Raw genomic sequence first — 17,529 nt, 5'->3', positions numbered from 1 at the left:
AAAATAAAGACGGGGCCGTGGGCAGCGGATCTCCAGGGGCTTTGCCAGTCCCGATGCCCGGAGATGGGCAGAAGCCCAGGCGGACTCGGGAAGTCCTGGTCGGAGGGGTGACACCGGTGCCCTGGCCCCCGGGCCCTGCCCTGTGCCCCCACGGGACACGAACCCATCCCTGCAAACTATTATCCACGCACAGACTGGTTTCTGCGCGATTTGGCGATCAGTATCCAGCAGTGCCTGAGGGCGGCTTTCGCAGATCTTGGCGTCTGTCTCTAACCCAGTGCTTGGGGTGGGGTCTCGAATGATAACTTGGCATCTGCGTGCCAGCCGAGCTGGGGACCCCACGCTTGCGTCACCCGAAATCAGGAGAAGCGGGGTGGACGGAAGGCCAGGGGCGGGGCACACGCTCCACAATCTTTGGTCACACGGAGTCATATATGCTAAAAAGGGTCCAGGCAGACCGTCCGAAGGTGGATTCCTTCACTCTCTTATCCACACCGCATCCTTTCCCCCACCCCACGGACCTCCCTGTGCAAAAGAGAAGGGGTTTTTATTGCGCTGCTGGTGCCTCAGGGGGAAAAAGTGAATCCAGAGCCTCTGAATCTTGGCCCACCTGATGAGTTTGCATGGTTCCCAAAGGGGAAGGGCCTGCGAGTGTTGGTGGCCACCCAGAAACACAGTTCCCCCAGGAGGATATTTGGGTGACCCCTTACCTCATAAGCTGTGGAGATGACACCAGGCCAGGGGACAGATAAGCTAACCCCATTTTTTTCCTGTGTCTTGAGTTCCCGAGAGGTCAACCTATTCTACAACCTTAAGGCCCAGGAATTTCCTTAGAGTCTGGTTCCCTGGGCCCCTGGTCAGCCCTCCTTTCTGCTTCTGCCCTCCACCGTGCTAGCTGCTGGAGACAACCCTGACTTTCTCCTATCTTTCTCTGGCTCGCCAATCTAATAAGCATATGTGCTAGAAATACTAGCTGGAGTGCTAAGTTAGAAATTCTTCGTAAACGTATAGTAAGGTCGGATGAAGGGGGGGGGAACCCAGAAAACAAAACACAAAACCCCGAAACAGAAATTGGACACAGGAGGGCAGATGTAGACTGAACAGGAAGTGCTGGCCCTAGGCTAAATGAAACAGCTGTCACCATTGTTCTAGACTGAAAACTGCCTTTGCAAACTCCACGCGGCCCAGGCTCAGAAAGCAGATGTTAATAATTACAGCACATGAAACGAAGGGCACAGGATTAGGCAAGTGACGAAAAAGAAATGGTACCAGTAGATTTATAACTCGCTCAGGCAAATCTGTTTGGGCCGGTGGGGGTGGGCAGGGCGGCCCCCTTGCAGATGCCCCCACCCAATCTCCTTCCTGGCTTGGCATTTTGGCTTCCGGGGTTGTCTCCAAATCAGGGGATCGTTTAGTCTATTTTAGGGGGGTGGTCCCCGGAGGCCTTTCCCAGCTGCCTTTCTGGGGACCCCGGGCCCACAGGCCACAGCCCGTTGCCTCTGACGCAAAGGAAAAAGATAGACTCCCCAATACCCAACCCAAGTACCCAAAGGGGATCTTTGGGCAGACCGGCGGCTCACCGGTGAACGGGGACGCACGGACACAAAGCCGGGCAGCCATCCCCGGAGCTGTTGCTTTATTTACCACGTTTAAATCCAGGAGCCTAAGTTCTTTGCAGCTGAAATTGATTCACACTTTAAAGTCAGCCAGCCCCCCGCGCCCTGGAGGAGGCAACAGGGCGCTGGGAGAATGTTGGGGCCGCTGAAGGAAGTGCGCAAAGCAAGTTTCTTGGGTTAATTACATAAATAGAAAAGTCAGAGTCTTCGCATGTTTTCTGAACATTCCTTGGTGCTTTCCCATGTGCGCCTGAGTTGTAAAAAGCAAAACAAAACACACACTCGCATCCACCCCAAATCCTCCCGTCCCACCACCCCCTGGAAAGGACGTCTCCAGGAAAGGTTAGAAAGAAGGTAAAGCATGTGTTTGCCATCTTTACGGCTGATATGGAAACCATATGCTTAAATACACTAGCAAACATACTTAATATAACACTCTCTTTTATTAAATGTGGTTTTATAAACGCTCTCCCCAGCCAGGGCACCTTTGCTGTGCTGGAGGCTGGAACTTGGCAAAATAATCTCCCCGCTGTTACATCTATTGATACACATTTTTGGAAAATGAGTCTCGGACCCTCGGAAAATAGACTGGTTCTGATTATTATTGCAAGTGGGAAGGGGCACACGAGGGCATCTTTTTTCCTCTGATAAATTAAAAGAACTGTAACGGGTGCTTTCTGCAACCTGTAAAAGGGCAGAGCCATCTGTGATTCATTTAGCAGCTCCTTACAGAAGATTTATTTGATTAATTCGGTCAGAAGAGAGAGAATATGGATTTTCCCCTGCTCTGAAAGGCACATACGCACTCACACATGCACACATGCACCCACCCATGGGTAGACATCTCAGGAATGAAAAATGACTAATCGTGTTATTGGAACTGGCCAACGCGGGGCCCCGGCGGTGAGATAGCGGGCTCCCGCCCTGCCGATGGGAGGGCTGGTTTCGGAATAGATTTAATATCCTTGGGCCCAACGCCACCGAAGAGTGACCTTAGGGAATAATCCCATGAACCCTGGATCGCTTTTTATCAGGTATTGATTACTGGTACCAGGCTCTGTGCGCAGCACTTGGCACGTGTCACCTCATTGCACCGTTGCCACAACCCCTCCGCTTTCCGGACAGGGAGACTATCCCCATTATTAGCGGTCCTTGTTCGAAATTATTTTCACTTTTTTCGGATGGTGCTTGGCTTTCTTAGTCCTCTATGCCTAAACCATGCGGAGAGAGGCCACGAATCTACGTTCGTCTCATATTGGGTAATCTTGGAACAGGTCATCCGCATTGGCTGTGCTCCGTGCCCTGTGGGTTCCAGTTCGGTGTCGACAGAGAAAGACTCCACTAGGGGCCGGAGGAGAGCTGGCCTCCTCTGGCCTTGCTTGTCCCTAACTTGCGTGGCCCAACCCTACCCTATAAGCAACTGTCTGTAGACCACTGTCAATTCCCAGGGAGTAGGAACGGCCCTCGAAATGGGTCCTTGAGGAAGGCAAAGAAAACGGTGACAGTCAAGAAAAAGTATAAAATCACGTGAGATTGGAGCCAAAGAAGGCTTTGGATATCAACGTCAGGAGTGGCAACATCTGACAAGGAATTGGTGCCACGACTCTCCTTCCTTAGACATTGCTAATTGGTCCCAGTTCTCGCCCTCCCCTAAACCCTCAAAACCCTTCTGGACACAGTTCTCTGGGCAGCCTCTACCAAAAGATCAGAATTAGGGCATGAGTTGAAAGCTGTTGGTAGTCCCTTCCAGCCAAGTGTTCCATTTTGTGGCAGGAGAGACGGGCTCAGAGGGAAGTCGGCTACAAAGCCAGTTGGGAAGACAGTTCCCACTTCTCTGCCCACTAGTCCTTGAATCCACACCAGTGGGGCTGGTGGAAGCCAAGGTTCAGGGGGTCATAAACCTCTGTGTTCGGCTGAGTTTGCTCTCTCACCCCTACCCGGGCCACCCCCAAAGGATGTCACTAACACTGCTCTGCAGGCAGGATAAAAGGCATCCCCTGGAATGCTACAGAAGATTGAAATCTCTCCGTTACTTTAAAATAGTTAACTTCTTGGGACGCCTGGGTGGCTCAGTCAGTTGAGTGACCGACTTCAGCTCAGGTCACGATCTCACGGTTCATGGGTTTGAGCGCCGCATCAGGTTCTGCGCTGAGAGCTGGGAGACTGGAGCCTGCTTTGGACTCTCTCTCTCTCTCAGCCCCTCCCCTGCTTGCACTCTCTGTCTCTCTCTCTCTCTCTCTCTCTCTCTCAAAAATCAATAAACATCATTAAATTTTTTTAATAAAAAAAATAAAATAGTTAGCTTCTAAACCAGGATAGGGTGGGGCAGCCTGAACCCACAATATCTGACAGCCTGGAGTCTAAGATTCTAGAAAGAAGTGGAAAGTTTCACTCTGGAAACACTAGGGTCAGCAGAGACTCTGCACTCTGGTCTTTCCCACCTCTCTTCACTTGCTGGACCACAGGATCCAAGGCAACTGGCACTCGGCAGGCTGAAGGCTTAGAGTGCTTGTCTCGGGGGGTGGTCACACGGTCCTCAGACTTTTCAGCTAAGTGCAATTTCTCTGTGGGAAGATGAATGGTTGTGTGAACGGAAGGAGGCATCTCTAAGTTTGGAAGTTCTCTCCAAAACTCCCTTCCTGCGGCTCCTTCCCAAGACCCATCTGAAATGCTTCTCAGCCCTGTGTGGCCCAAGAGGGACTTTGAGGCTCACTGTCTTGTTCTGCTGAATGTGATTTTCCATGGAAGAAGCGAGGCTGAGGACCAGGACTGGTTTGGAGAATCAGAGTGAGTCTTATATGCCACGTATTTTAGAGGGAGGCCGTCATGGTGTGTTGAACACTGAGAGTCTCTCCACTCTCCCGTTTAGTAAGGTTGTGTGTTGGATGGTTAGGGGACCTGTTTAAAGACTGGGTAGGACTTGTGTGTGGTCTGCATCTCAGCTATTGGGTCTCTGTTGGGTGTTTCCGCAATTTTTGAAGAGGTTTGAAAACACTTTGTCGAAACATGCCTCCTGCAATCTTGTTCACGCTATGAATTCGTAATTCACAACGGAGGAAAGCTTGCTAACTGAACCATACGCTAGCCCAGCAGAGCCTCTTGAAAGGATCACAAATATTGAATGAGTGAGGTCCCAAATAATGAGGATTTTACAGCACTCAAATGACACCCCTTGAAGGGGTTTGTTGACCAAACGTCATTTGTCGAATAAAGGGGGTTTGTCTGCCTTGAAAAGTGGGTTTCCGGAAGGTTCCTGAGTGAGGGAGTGAATTGAGCAGGCTGGAGAAGGAGCCAAGTTTGGGTGGGGGTCAGCACAGGGGTGTGGGTGAGGAGTGGGGAAGCGGCAAGGAGGAGGGGGGGCTCTTGGCACACCAATTTGGATTCCACGGAGGGATACGTGAGCGGGCTGAGGTATGTATGCATTGCCTTGGCACACTGACGAAGGAGGAAGCAGGTGTCGCTGGGAATGACCAACTCCGTGGCCGAGCAATGGCCGAGCAGGAGTATTCACTAGCCATGGGGACTTTGAGCAAGTTAGGCAATCTCTCCGCACTTCAGTTTCCTTCTCTGTAAAACAGTGGTAATAATAACACTTTCCTCATAGCGCTTCTATGAGGATTAAATAACATGGAACATGTGTAACAGGCATCGAAAGTGTAGGATCAAGGAAACGTCTCCCAAACTGATGACTGGGTGAAGAAAATGCGGTATATCCATACAACGGAATATTATTCTGTCCTAAAAAAGAGATGTGGTGCTGAGACACGCAGCTGTGCGGACGAACCCGGACAACACGATGCTAAATGGAACGAGTCAGACACAAAGGCCACACGTTACCTGGTCCCACTTACACGAAACGCCCAGAGGAGGTAAATCTATAGAGATAGAAAGTGGATTAATGACTATTGCGGGCTGGCGGAGGGGGATAGAAAGGTCGTGAGGTGATGGTTAAAAGGGTACAGGGTTTCTTTACGAGGCGACGAAGATGTTCTAAAATGGGCTGTGGTGATTGATGGTTGCACAATCAATATGTAGTAAAAACCGTTGCGGATATGGTGAAAACCATTGAACCGTATGCCTTCAATGAGTGAATTGTGGGGTGTGTGCCTTTTATCACAATAACGCTGCTAAGAAAAAGAAAACGTTCTCTTCCGTGTTTGAGCGAATGTGGTTATAGCAGAAATGTCAGTGCCTGTGACAGCTGGGGAGTGCCTGCCCCACTAGAGACATTCAGGTTAAGGAAACCCAGAACATGCCTGCGGGCTGGACTTGACCTCAGCTTCCCCATCTACTAGCAGGGACAGAAACTCTCCCTTCAAAGGGCTCTTGGAAAGAAAAGTGAGATAATCTGTGTAGAGCTCTCAGCATGGAGCCTGGCATGTCCTAGGCACGGAGGAGACGGAAGTAGGCATCGCCACTATTCCATTAGAGTCTAGAATTCCAGGCTGGAAGGGGCTGGCCAGACAATCTGGTTGGAAAGGGAGGGGGTGAGCAGGGGTCATGTACTGAAGCCACAACATTCGGGTGTCACGCCTACTGCATCAGCTTTGGTCGTGTGCTCTAGTTTCAAGATATTTGCAGAGTTCTCTAAAGATGCTTATATTCACACTTTCATAAGGTTGAGGACAGGTCTATATCACATGGTAACATTTTTAAATTTGAAGTGCCTTGAGCTGGTGAAGGAGGCTGATGATGATTATAGAGGATGTACAGTCTCTCCCATTCCTGGGGCGTCGGGGTGGCTCGGTCGGCTAGACGTTCGGCTTTGGCAGAGGTCGCGATCTCGCCGTTTGTGAGTTCGAGCCCAAGACGTGGCTCTGCACTCTTGGGATTCTCTCTCTCTCGCCTTCTCTCTCTTCCCCTTCCCTACTTGCGCTCTCATGTGCTCTCTCTCTCTCAAAATAAATAAATAAACTTAAAAATAAAGTCTCTCCCATTCCTGCAAGCTACCCATAGGTGACACCAGTATTGTTAGAATTAAGTATTAAAGACAAACGTCATGTACACAGAGCACTGAAGGGAGTCCAGTGCTGGACTCTTGGGCTGACTCAACCAATCCCAACTGTTGGACTTCAGGAGCATAATTTGACTTCAGTTTTTTTTTTTTCCATTATAGACTGAGAAGATAGTGGGTGTGATTTCTCTCCTTCAAGCAAAAATCTTCAGCGTCCATAATAACGGCCCAGATCTTATTGCCGGCTAGGTAAGCCACTCCAGCTGTTCCAAAAGTGTGGACACAGGTTTCACAGACTGGAGCTTGTCCTTCTAGGCCAAGGGCCTTGAGTTCTAGAATCCCAAGATGAAGGTCACAACACGGGGGCCAGAGAAGAACCTTGCTATTACCTCCAACTTGAGTCCTCCCCGACTGAAGCATCAACCTGATTCCTTTCTTACTTTGCAGCTGTAGACACAGGGTTGACTATTGTTCCCCCTACTCCAAAACAACAACAACAACAACAACAACAACAACAACAACAAAAACCCACACAAAACAAAACAAACCAAAAACCCACTTATATGCACCTGAACTTGTGAATGCAACCTTACTTGAAAATAGGGTCTTTGGGGATTCCCCGGGTGGCCCAGTTGGTTAAGCATCGCACTCTTGATCTAGGCTCAGGTCATGATCTCACAGTTCATGAGTTCAGATCATGATCTCATGGTTCGTGAGTTCAAGCCCCATGTTGGCTCCGCGCTGACAGTGTGGAGTCTCCTTGGGATTCTCTCTCTCTCCGCCCCTCCCCCGCTCATTTGTGCTCTCTCTCAAAATAAATAAATAAATAAACGTTAAAAACAATAGGGTCTTTGGAGATATAATCAAGTTAAGGCAAGGTCATATCGGACTAGGGTGGCTCTAATCCAATGTCTTTATAAGAAGAAGGAAATTCGGAAACAGAGGCAGCTACAGACATAGAGGCCATGTGAAGGTGGAGGCAGACATTGGAGTTGTACGTCAGCCACCAGCCAAGGGATGCCTAGGATTTCCGGCAGGTGCCAGTGGCCAGGAGAGAAACATGGGACAGAGTCTCCCTCGGCGTCTCCGGAAGGAACCAATCCTGATGACAGCTGAGTCTTGGACTTGTAGCTTCCTAAAAAGTGAGAGAATAAATTTCTCTTGCTTTAAGCCATCCGGTCTCTGGTACTTGGTTATGGCACCCCTAGGAATCTTAGATGAGGCATGAGGTTTCTGCCCCCCCGAGTGCCAGCACCATCTGGGTGAGGGGAGGACCTCCAGCAGGTTGAGGGAGGGAGAAGGCGGCCATGTGGGTGCTAGTATGCTTTGTCCACCGTACAGGCCCGTGGGGCTGCCACAGGAGACTCTGCCTCTCCCTGGCTGTGACATTGAACGTGGAACTGGGCAGCAGAGGGCTGGAGACAGCACACCCAGACTGTCACGGGAGGCTGCATTTGACGCCGGGGTTTCCCTCTGTGACTTTGTGGTCAACGGTCAGAAATACATTTTACATTGCCACCTAGTACACATACCCACAAAATGAATTTCATGAAATACTACCCGTTCTTCCTTACACTTTGACATTTTCTATTCTCTACTTTTTAATTTTTTTTTTTTTCAACGTTTTTTATTTATTTTTGGGACAGAGAGAGACAGAGCATGAACGGGGGAGGGGCAGAGAGAGGGAGACACAGAATCGGAAACAGGCTCCAGGCTCTGGGCCATCAGCCCAGAGCCCGACGCGGGGCTCGAACTCACGGACCGCGAGATCGTGACCTGGCTGAAGTCGGACGCTTAACCGACTGCGCCACCCAGGCGCCCCTATTCTCTACTTTTTAAATGCTGGTTGCTACCCACCAAATTGACTTAGGATCCACTAACGATCATGACCCACAGTGTGAAAAACACTGTGGAAAATAGTAAGGTCTGGCCCCTAGCCTGTTCTCTTCTGGACTTTTAGACCTCCGAAAGACAGTCTTAACCATCCCCAAACTTATTCATTCAGCAAACATTTATTAGCAACTTCTTTGGCTTTGAAAGATCAGGGGCTAAGAGAGAGCAGAGATACCAAGATAATGAGTAACATTTAGAGAGCCACTCCCGCGGGCCAGGCATTGTACTAAGCACAGTATGTGGATTTTCTCAGTTACGAAAATTAACGCTCAGATCACGGGCCCAAAGTTAGGCAGTTAACAAAACAGCAAGATCCGGATTTGGGCTCAAGGCAGCTCAACCCCAGAGTCAATGGGGTTAACCACTTGGCTATCTAGGAGCACGCAGATAGAGGAAAGGCTCATTTGTGAACGTTTGAGTACATGCAGCAAAATTACACTTTTCTTCCTAGCCTCAATCACTGTCAACAGCTGGTGAAGGGTCTATTCAGACCTTTCTCCCTGTGTTTGGAACATGGGTACAGTTGCAATAGGACCCTCTCGTGTTTGTGCTCCTAGGAGGTGATACGTACAAGGAATCTGCGTTTCCCAGTGTCGTTTGCAGACGTATCTCTGACACGTTTTTATGGCCGTGCGCACAGCAATCTCAGTGTTTCTCACCCCTGAATGTTGGATTCGTTTGTACATTTCCACTATGGTAATGAATATTTTGCTACTTGTGTCTTTGTGCACGTATGACCTCTTCTCCAGCGGGATCACTGGAAGTGAGTACTGATTTCAAGAACGGGCGCTTTATGAGAAATGCTGTCGAGTTCTTCTCCGTGAAGGCTGTGCAATCGACATGTTATCGTCAGTGCGCGACAGCATGTTTCCCTGCAGCCTCGCTACAGTTATCGTGGTTGTGTTATTCTCCTGGGTGCAAAAATAGTATTTGTTGATTTAATTTGTGTTCCCTTGATTGCACGGAGCTGGGTACCGAATCTGCGTGACATCTATGGCGTCTGTCGGGTAGCCCAATGACCACATGCCAAGCACATTCCTATGCCTGGCCCCATGGCCCCAGGGGTGTAGAGAAGGAGGAATTGCCTCCTTAGATTTCCATAGTGGAGGGGGGAAGCAGGTCCCCCTTGCAATGGGGGACAACTTGCAAGGGGGAAAAGGCCACTGTGCCCTGAAAGATCAGCCAGGCGTCAGGAGGAATGGGGTTAGGATGCTGTGTGGGACGAACAATGACAAATGCCCACAGCCAACCTTCACACATTCGATGCCCCTTTCTTCACCTGTTAGTCAATGGGTCACGCCTTTGCCCATCTTCCTCTTAGCTTGTCTTTTGTCTTATTTGTCTGTAGAGTCCTTTATCCTGCACGCTGCCTTTTCCCAGATTGCTCTGCCAATGGGGCATCTTTATTTCTGGGGGCATAGTGAGACCACCACCCTTCCTTCCGGTTTGCCCAGGGAAGTGTCAGTTTCCCAAATATAAGCGGCTTCTATCAGGATGGCTGGCAATCATTCAGTACCTACGAGCACATTAAGAAAAGGGGCCTCTTGCCCAAGACGGGTCGCTTCTGCCTGATGGAAAATGTTACAATATGCTGATTTTATTAGAATAGACACTTTATTGCAACCCAGAGAAATGGAATAAATACACAAATCTTTGATATACAAGATGTGACTGCCATTCCTTTGGTGAGGCTGCCGTGGAGCAGTGCCCCGTCCGCCCAACTGTATGAGGCGACCCTGACCCTGACATCTGGCAGCCGCTTCGTGGAGCCGAGTCCCCATTTGCGTCCCCTGGCTGAACGAAGCCTGGTGCGAGTAACCAGGCTCCGGTTCTGGCCTCTCCACCCCCATCCGGCTGGCTGGCTTCAGATTTGTCACAGCGTCTTTCTGGGCCTCCGTGACATCTGCTGCATCACCCCCCTGAATAAGGCTTGAAGTGACACTGCCCGCGGGACGCCTTTGAAGAGTCAAAAGGCACCTTGGAGAAGTGTTAGTGATACTACGGAAGCACATTAAAGTTAACACAATCTAACAGTGGTAACCGTACTTTCTTTACAGAAAGACCTGTGCTCAGGTCTTCACAGAAAGACCAGGTGGTCCTGTGCTCATTCGGCCCTCCACCCGGAAGTGCATCGTGACCTCTGTGGCTGTCCTTAGAGGGGTACCCTGGCACCCCCAGGATTTCTTGGTATATGGTGCTATCTGGACTAGCCCTGCACAGTCGCAGAGGGGCCTCTGTGTGCAGCCAGGTTTCTGTCCTCCACGTGTTTAGGGGCCAGACAGCTCCCCAGAAGCTGTCCTTCGTGCCCTCCCTGCGTGGCCTCAGTGCCGAACTTGGCCTGTGGGTCTCCTCAGGGGCCTGCAGCGGTAAGCAGGGATAGAGACGGGAGCTGGCCAGTCCCTTGGCCACCAGCAGCCCTGGCAGGAGCGAGGACGTAGAGTGCAGTGATCCCAGGGCTCCGGGGTTAGCCGAGATCATTCTGTGGACTCCTGAGCATTTCTGCAATTCCGAAGAGTCTCGGGGAACCGTGTAGTGACTCCCGGCAAGGTCACTTGGGCTGACTGACACTTCGCATTCCTTTGCAGTGATATGGAATGGCATCAGCCGGACATGATGACGCTGTGTCTCCCGTGACGGTCAGAAGGTGCCCGTGTGGCTGCAGCTCGAACGGACTTTTCAGGGTAGGCAAACAATTAGTTCATAATAAGTGCATTCGTTTGGTAAACAGACAATTTTCAAAATGTAGAACCGCAGGGAGGAGCAAAATAATTCCAAGTGCTCCTGGTGGGAGGAAAGCCCTTACTTTATTTAACAAAGATACCTTTGAACAGCGCGGTGTGCCAGGCCGTGCCCTTGGGCCTGGGGACAGTGACACACGGGGGACTTGCTCCCATGGAGCTGATGTGCTTACGGCAGGAGACAGACGGTAAGGAAGAAAAACGAAAGGGATTTTCTTAGGTGCTTAATAAGTGATCCTTAATTGATTAGAAACAATGTAAATGTCGCACAATCAGGGATCGGTTTCATATATTGTAATACACCCACGCTGTGAACTATTTTGTATCCATTTTAAACATGGTTTTGAAGAATACCTAATGACACGGAAAAGTGGTCATGGCTCCTTTATTCATTCAGCAAACATCAGCTGAGTCCCTACTCTGCCAGGTTCTATGCTGGGCTCTGGGGACTGAGCAGGGAGCAGCAGAGGCAAAGCTCAGACAGGCTCCCGGCTGTTCTGGAACTTATATCCTATTCAAGGAGACAGTTAATAAACAGGTGGGGAAAATATCCAGACAGGAAAAGGTCAGATGGAGACCACAAAGAGGGTGACAGTAGAGACTGCCTGGGGTGTAGAAGGGATGCTTAGGCTGAGTAGTCAAGGAGGGCCTCTCAGAGGAGGTGACCCAGGACTAAGAACTGACCAAGAGGTGGCCAGTTGGTGAAGATGAGGAAGCCCTACATTTGACCATCTTTCAAGGGCAAGGTGAGGGTGAGGACACATTGATATGTGACCCTGGCTTGGCAGATCGGAGCTTTTGTGGAAAGTTTAGGACCAGCTAGCCTTTCCTTAGTGCCACAGATAGGGAAACTGAGTTGATGTGGTTTGTTCTGGAAACTTGTGTAAAGCCAGGGTACAGCCTTAGGCATGGGCTCCCTGGACGGTGCTCTTCCCATGCTGTGGACCACCCTGGCTCTCAGTAAAGGTCCCTTCTGGGTGCTTTTACAGATCTCGGGCCACACGAAGGCGGTGTCTCTCCAGCAGCCAGCTCTCAAGGATTTCTGGAAGGCCTACAACGTGCACGGTGCTGTGCCCACAGCCACAGACAGACTGAGCCACGAGGGATCCATACCCATGCAGGAAAACGCAAGCAGCTCCCCCAGGGAGCCTGGATGTGGACCCAGCCTCCCGAGGTGCCACCCACAGGCCGCGCATTGAAGGGAGCCCCAGGACAAGGGGTCACTGCAGCCAGGCCGGGCGACTGAACTCTCACCTTTTCACAGACTTCTCACCCCCCATTTCATTGGTTCCCCAGTCCCCGACATGGGATCCAGGGGGGAGAAGGGGTCATCGCCTCGCACCCCAAGTGGGGAGGGGTGTCCCAGGTCTTCAAAGAAGCCCCAGCCAAGCGATGCAGCCACAGGAATGATATGGGACAAGCCCCACCCCTGCTCATTTCTGTTCCTCGTTGCTGGGCCAGCCCCACTAGCTTTGATCTCGGTCCCACGGAGCTTGGCCCGGCTGTGAGGTCTCCTGCTGTGCTGCCCCAGGCTGGTTCCCCAGCTCTAGGGACTCACTCTGTCTCTCAGGATCACAGCCTGGATCTGGCCTCCTGCCTGCCAGGCCGTGGCAGCAACATCCCTCGGGACCCAGGGGGAGGTAGCAAGGGGGAAACGTAACCTTGGGCCAGACTGGGGAGGGGTTTGCGTGCCCAGGACAGCTAGGCAGACGCGCTTTGATGGGCAACGAGAGACACCCCATTCGTGACCACCTGGATGGCACGTAAGACCCAGCGGAGAAGGTCGTAGGTAGTAGTCGGGAGCTCAGTCTCCGAGGGGCTCCGGGGAGAGGTGTTCACGTTCCGGTCGAAGCCATTTCCTCCCTGGCTAACCGTGGCCACCTTTCTTTACCACCACTTGCCTCAGTTTGCTCATCTGTAAAATGGAGATAAGAAAATGAGCCACTTCCTGTGGTTGTTATGGGGACCAAGTGACGAAATCTATGTGACAGCAGGTGGCTCGTTGTAAACACTCCGCTGGCTGTCACTGATGTCCCGGTCCCAGATGACTTCGGGAGGAGTCGGAGCCAGCCCTTTGGAAGCACAGCGACAGCGGTTCCTAGAGCCTCCTGTCCTGCCTTCTGCATGACAAAAGCGTAACACCCCTTTCCCGAGTCCTTGTTCTCCTCTCTCCTCTGGCTCCCGGCCCGGGTTGGACGGAAGGATCTCTGGGGGATCAAAGGTTCCTCCTTCACCTTCCTGCTCTCCGCCTCCCTCTGCTCTGGCTTTCCCTGCTCCCAGCTGCCCAAAGGATTTTCCAGCCCCTGCTGGAAGGTCCCCACTCGATCCCCAGGAGCGACTGCCCAGGAGACAGCAGTCAGCTCAGCCCTCCTCAGCTTTTCAGACCCTTGATGGTCTGACCCTTCCTTAACTTTTTGGCCTAAGGTCGGTCTGGGAAGTTTAAGCCTGAGTTTGAATCCGGTCTCGACTGCATCTGAGCTGTGAAACCCTGGGGAGTGTGTGTCACCCCTATACATCTTGGTTTTCTTATCTATAAAATGGAAATAATTACACCTGCCTTATGGACTTCTCAAGGATGGTTGAGGGACGAATGAGCAGGCTGTGGACATCTGGAAAGCAACTGACTGTTTTGGGGCCATACCGTGGTTTCCCGTCTCTGGGTCTTCGTTCTTGCCATCCCTCCCCCTGGAATGCCCCGTCGCCCTCAGTTACCATTGTCCAAATGGGTATATCTTCTTGCCCAGGGCAGACGCCGCGTCCTCTGTGAAGCTGCCATTGCTACCCTGCCTGACACGATCTCTTCCTCTCAGGTTTCCGGTATCGTGTCCCTGACACCTCTCTCCAGCACCTGGGACGGCCTCACGAAATACCCGTCTTCCTGGGTCTGCCTTATCTCCTTGGACTGTGAACTCCTGGAGGGCAGGGCTACCCTTAAATCAGCTCTGGTTTTCCCATAGCACCTTGCGCCCCCTGACCCCCCCCCCCCAACAATAGGTGCTTGGGGTGTGCTTGCTCAAGGACAGGTGACTGTATGGATGAACGCATGAATCTGGGCAGAGCCATGAAGCACCGAATCAGAGATGGGCCCGATCCCCTGTGCAGCCCATGGTATGGCCTCCGACGGTTGCGTCTCCTCAGGGCAGTCATTTCCTACCCGTGGCCCAAACCTGCATGGGCAAAATGGCCCCCGAGTGCTCATATAGGGAGGGCTTAGGGCAGAAATCTGATGGGCAGTTGGGCCGGGGTTTGTCTGGAAGCTGTGTTACACACAGCAAATATATATCTAGATCTCCCCTTTATTGCCCAGGAGGTTAAGGGTGGGAACCGGTCATAGACCCGGACCAGGGGGTGGAGACAAGCCAGCACAAGACATCACTCCCACCGGAGAGGTGGGGTGTCTCCAAAAGTACCTTTCTGGGAGGGAGTGGGGAAAAGCGGGGTTGCATGGGAGCCGGGAAAGGGACTCCTGGTGACCTGAATTGTGTCCCCCACACAGAAGCACCTGATTTATTATCAGGGACTGAACCGCGCAAAAGAACAAAGGGCCCTGGGGACATTTGTGACCCAGCTGCTCCTTCTCCATACTGAGCCCAGGCGCGGCACTTTCGGGAGTTCTCAGAGGCCCCGGCTCCTTCTTTGCCTGAGCCCCCCCCTCACCTCGCCCCCCCACTGTTACACTCTGGGGCCTCACACATTCCTCAGGCCATGCTGAATCCTAAGTATTTTAATGCCTGATATCTATCTCCGTATGGATTTTTGTTTTATCATGAGGCCACTGGAAAGGTTTTTTTTTTTTTTTTTGATATCTCTTTGAAACAGATGTCAGCAGAAGCTTCCAGCACAGATCAAGGGCAGGTTAAGGCCTTTGAGACGGGTCTGAATGTCCCTTTAACATCGTTCAATCTAATACCCAAATATACCTCGAGTCATTACCCTGTTTTTATAAGAAGCTCTGAACCATATGTTCGGGAACTAATTAAGCATACAAATCAAGCCCTGGGATCAGGTGGAACTCTGTTTAAATATCTTAACCTTTTATGATTATCTTAATTTAGAGAAAATTCAAAACACATTCAGAAGTCTTAGAAAATGAACTAACTGGGAATTTACTGGCTGGTTTCTTTTTCTTGATGTTGGGATCAGATCTTTACAAGTCCAGCCCGGATTCCTGGGGAAATCCTCTGTGCTCAGGACTTTCTGGGAATGCAGACATCCGTGGGCCTGGGAAGCCCAGGAGGGGCCACACCTGACTACCTTCCCCCCTCCACAGCTTCTCCCAGTCCGAAAGCCCAGCATTCCCCACTGCCCAGCCCAGATGTCTCCTGGTCTCCAGAAAGAAGAGGGAGAAAAGAATGGACGCCGAACCGGAAGTTGTTTCCTCTTTTTTAATAAAACAAATGAAGTATCAAGTGAGTTGGTGTGAAATATTCTTACAGCCCATGTTGTTTCGGGAAGAGCCCTGGAAGGGAGTTCAGAGCAGGGGCTGAGACGTAACTGCACCGATCTGGCTCTGTGTTGGCTGCAGGTGGCTGAGAGAGAAGGCCAGAGCATGCAGCCTGCCCTCCTTTTTGATTCCAGGTCTATTCTGGCAGGGGGCAGCGAGGGCTGGAGTGGCCAGTGGGTCCACCTTCTCACCCCCTTCGGGGAAAGGAGATGCTTGATCCATAGGTGTGTTTAAAATATACATGCTTACCTTAAAAAAAGGCGGGGGGGTGGGGGGCGTTGTGCCTGGGTGGCTCAGTCGGTTAAGCATCCGACTTCGGCTCAGGTCATGATCATATGGTTCATGAGTTCGAGCCCCATGTCGGGCTCTGTGCTGACAGCTCAGAGCCTGGAGCCTGCTTCTGATTCTGTGTCTCCCCCTCTCTCTGCCCCTCCCCAGCTTGCACTCTGTCTGTCTCCCTCAAAAATAAATAAGCATTAAAATAAAATAAAATAAAACATACAGACTTACCAAATCTGACTTACAACAGGGTCTTACAGTCTTTCAGCTGTTCATTCAATACATCTTTATCAAGCACCTACCAGGTTCTGTTCCAGGTAAGGCTCTTCGGACCCTTAAATCTCTAGAATAGGGTCTCTGGGTAAAATACAGAATGCTTAGTTAAATTTTAATCTCAGATAAACAACCAATACTTATTGACTGGAAGTATGTCCCAAATATTGCATGGGTCATGCTTTTACTAAATAATTATTGTTCCTCTGAAGTTGGAATTTAACGGGGTATCCTGTATTTTTATTTGGCAAGTCTTACAACCCCACTTTAGAAAAAAAGATAGAAATCGCTGGGAGTAAAAGCATCTGAATCTTGCATGTTAAATACTCATTTTGGAGGAACACAGCAGGAACACAGTGTCGTGCCAGGCCCCTTTATCTGTTATTTCGTCTAGATCTCACCGCAACTCCATGAAATAGCTTCTATCATCGTCGCCATCTTGCCTATGGGTAGATGGAAACTCAGAGAGGTTAAGTGACTTGCTCAAGGTTGCCCAGCCTGGGCTTTTTCCATGGCACCCCAGTTCCAAGCTGACGGCAATCTTTGCAGAGTTCTTATTTTCCTAGCTTGCCCCAGCTTCTCTCAACTTCTTCCTCCCTTCCCCCCGCCCCCCAAAACGCTCAAGGAAAGATTCACTCCCATCAGATCAATGTCACTGCCATAATGAAAACCACTGCCCAAGCCCATGAAGGACGAGATCTGTCGAACCCTAATGAGAATGGTTCCGATTATGCAAAAAGCAACCTCATGGTTATTCTAATGTTACAAGTAAATATAAAACATTTAGAAATAGTTGGCTTGCGCTGTTTTTTTCAAGTACAGATGTCTGACTCCCTGCCAGTTTGTTATTAAAAATGCTACGGTGGTTTGGGTACAAAGATTGCTGTAAAAATAAAAGCCGATGCACTCCGAGCGCTTGTTTTGACTTTGCAGGCAAAGTCAGCGACGGCGAGGCTAAAGCACATGGCGGCTAGCGGTGGCTCCAAAGCGGGGAACCCTGTCATTCACGGCTCCGTCACTGCCCCGCTTAAAAGCCTGCGGGAACTCTCGGTGCACCTCAAATCCCAGATCGGCTCCCGCAGCCCTCCAGCCCTACCTGCTCCCTCTCCCCCCCTCGCTTAGCGGCTTCTGGCTTCGTCCAGCGCCACACATTTGCACTTGGTGCGTCCTCCGCCCGTGTAAGTTTCCCCCTGGGCTCCTCATTTAGCGGGCGCCTCCCAGCCTTCGCCCTTCAGGCCGGTCTGGCCACCTTCTCTGATGTGGGTGTCGCCCCTCCCGGCTCCCGCTGCTTTCCTTTGCTTCCTTCTCACCCTGGAATGACTGTTAACTTTT

This window comes from Panthera onca, chromosome D2, assembly GCF_046562875.1.
Source record: "Panthera onca isolate mPanOnc1 chromosome D2, mPanOnc1 haplotype 2, whole genome shotgun sequence".
Classification (NCBI taxonomy): Eukaryota; Metazoa; Chordata; class Mammalia; order Carnivora; family Felidae; genus Panthera; species Panthera onca.
Note: the sequence above shows the minus strand (reverse complement) of the source record.